A 3304-nucleotide genomic window follows, 5' to 3' on the forward strand; every position below is an offset into this window, starting at 1 on the left:
TCTAACACGATGTCAGACGTAGTTTTCAGGATTTTTGTACAACGCGGCTACATGGCCCGATACCGTATCCGTGTGCTTGTCGAGACTGGCTTCCCTCCCCAGCACACGTACGGGCGCCGGGTCTCTGTCACGGTAAGCCGTAATACCGGGCGTTTCCAGTAAACCGCGGCCTTTTCACAAGCCATAACAGATAACTACGCCTGACATCGTGTTAGAAACTTCTCCCATGTACGTGTGTTAGGGAGGGAGGCCTTAAAACTCGACAAGCACGCGGATATTCAAGCTAAAACTCGATGTTTTGCTTGCCGGGCGTGCGGTACGCCGCCATTTTAACACTGAAGACTGGTGATGTTTTGCCGTGCGGGCGGCTTTTTTTCCAACATGCCTCAATTTTTATTAAAAAACTATCATTACCTGGCGAGGTATGACGTTTGTCGAGAGCACTGACGGGGTTAAAGTTTTGGATGTTGTGATTTAGATGAGCTAGAAAGGGATTTGTCGGATTAGCGGCCGATTCCACGGGCCGGCGGGGGTGTTGGAGGGACGTCCCCTATGCCCGATGACCATACCATTTCCGGAGGAGCGTCCCCTAATTGAGGGAGAAACATCCCCTTTCCAAGAGGAGCGCCCCCTTGAAAGCCGAGGAGTGTCCTATTTTCTAGAGGAGTGTGCACATTCGCGAGGGATGTCCCCATTCGATTGGTCGGGGTGTATGTGTGTCTGTTTGTGTTCTAGATATTTGTGGTAATCATAACTGAAGAATGGCTGGATGGATTGTGATGATATTTGGTATATGGGTTGGTCTTGAAAAGTCTAAGGCCAAAGGTCAAGTTTGCTCCTCCTGGCAGCTGTTGTTTGTACTGCACCACTGTTCATATCTTTTGACCAGGACATAAATTTTTCTCTGCAATCTTAAAAAGTTTTTCTGCAAAGTGCATATTATTATGAATTGTCATGAAGTCAACATCAATTCATTTCCAAATGTTCATTCCACAAAACCGAAAGAATCACTGAGTCTGTTTAGAGAAGCCACAAAGACTTATCCCAACTTCCCCACATTGACAGACGAACCAAAAGCCACTTTTCTCTTGAAATTGCAGAACCCGCAAATTCTAGAAAATGTTGGGCTTTTCGTCTCCCTCTGCTTCCAAAAAAGAAGGAAAACCCAACCTGTTTAGAAATAGCCAACACTAGTATTAGAGTAGAATATTGTTCATGACTGTCCATTGACACCATGTTTATACCATGTACTTGCAATTAGCCCTCGGACACGAACTTGCAAATAAACTTTACATCAATTAAGGGATCAGCATGAATTCAAAAACATGCGTGACAGTACATAAAAGGATCACCTCCCTTCATGTAACAGCCTGGCAGTTCAAATTAGATTCTTAATTGTTTGATTTCCTTTAAGATTTGTTGTATAATCTTAAGGATTAGTGTACCAACTCAAGTTGCTGGGAATGCTGGGGTTATGTCTAACAAGAACTTGAAGAAGTATATTGTTTTGTAAACCATGTAGCTTTCATTATTAGGGTATTCTACAGTATGCATCAAGTTTGTTACTTTGCAGGTTCTTGCATGTAGCTAATAATGGACAAATGAAAAAGATATTAATTAAGTCTTTTGCATTGCTAACTGTATTTAATGTTGGATCACTTCAGACCAATTGTAAAAGAAAGAGAAACAGTTTAAAGAGAACCCGTACCTACCAACCCCATTTCTTCAGGACTGTATCTAGAAATATTAACATCTTTCCTTGGCATAAGCAAAGGTTTGCTGAGAGGATAGGAAATAAAATCATTGAGGATGAGGAAAGGCCAAAAGCAGTCAGGTCATAGCCATCCCTCCTGAGTGTAACCCTGGGAAATAAAACATCGTCAAAGGAAATCTGCAGTGCCTGATAAGGTCAGGGCATGGACTGTACATGACCCCTCCGAGCAGTGCACAGGAAATTAAGTGCCAATTTAGATTTACCCTAAATCTTGTTCCTTCTGTCTGACATCTATTACTACCAACAAGTGTGTACGTACTACACAGTTTTTATCAGGGGTGCACACATTACAATGATTACCTTCTTCAGATTGTTTTTGGTGCAGTTTGTGTGTGTGTGTTTTTGGACAGCATGACTCAAGGAGCTGTGTTTGGATCCTAATGATATTTGGAATGTGCGCAGAGGTTATAGAAGGTCAAGTTCGATAATGTGCCCCTTAGCTTTCTACAGAACTGCAGTGGAGCTAGCGTTGGGTGCGTAGTCCAGTAGTTAGCGGCCCTGCCGCTGGAACTAAAAGCTGTGAGTTTGATTCCGGTTGTGTCGCTCACCCAACATGCACGCTGCCAGAAAGGGTTGCAGTCTTTAGGACGGGACGTTAAAGGACAGCATCAGAAAATTTTCAATTCTTTATTTTCCAGTAGTTTACTCATTAAAAAGTTGATGTACGTCAATTTTTACATTGATCCGCCTAATATGACCCTGTAGACACGTTTGAACTTCGCGCTCTCCTTCTCTCCCCGCCGCGCTGGCCGATGACGTAATGGCCTCGTTCTGATCGTCTGAGATTGTATGACGTCACGGATCCAAAACTTCTAGCCAGCCATTTTTCTCGGTGAACCTCGGTCCTCTCAGCGGTGAATAATCACCCCGCCATTCTGGAGTTCAGTTTGTTGTTGTTGAAAATTACTTTCGTGGACCTGTAAGTCGCATTGTGAGCTGTCTACGAAGCCATAGTCCCCGGGAGACTGAACATGAATAAGCTTGCCTGCGAGTAAACCGCGCGGCGACGGGACGAAATCAAAACAATGGCGGTGGGGGAGGTTCACGCACCGTGCCTTTCTGGACTATTACAAGAGCGAGTTCGGGTCAGTTCTTACCTTCTCCTTTCCGGACAGCACAGCGATAATTACACGTAAGCTTCCACGAATTTTGGTTGAATTCACAATTGTCCAACTGGCAGGGACATTAAAAAAACCATTTTTCCTCTGACAACATACCCTTGATCGCTACATATCGAACGACCCCCTTTTCGCGCCGAAACAGATAGCACCGCAACTTGTACAGATCGTGCGAGTTACGCCTCGCCTCTCACTTTATTTTCTGTTTCTCGGGTAAATTATCTGGACTGGTCGGTTTTTCAATCATGTAGCTTTGGCGGAGATTGCTAGGGGTTCATTCAAAACAAATCACGGACTCTGAAACGAAGCCGACATTTCGCGCCATTCACAATGCCGGCCTGTGTTGTATGTAAAAACAACAATGCTGCACGTACGTTTCGGCGCGGAAGGGGGATCGTTCGATATGTAGCGA

At 44.4% G+C, this 3304-nt stretch overlaps 1 protein-coding gene across 4 annotated transcripts in view; it reads left to right on the forward strand.

Annotated features, from left to right (window-relative positions):
- LOC118427409 overlaps window positions 1-3304 on the forward strand; it is a 36833-nt gene that overhangs the window by 24862 nt on the left and 8667 nt on the right. The window lies entirely within an intron of this gene.

The sequence above is a fragment of the Branchiostoma floridae genome, chromosome 12 (assembly GCF_000003815.2).
Source record: "Branchiostoma floridae strain S238N-H82 chromosome 12, Bfl_VNyyK, whole genome shotgun sequence".
In the NCBI taxonomy this organism is placed as follows: Eukaryota; Metazoa; Chordata; class Leptocardii; order Amphioxiformes; family Branchiostomatidae; genus Branchiostoma; species Branchiostoma floridae.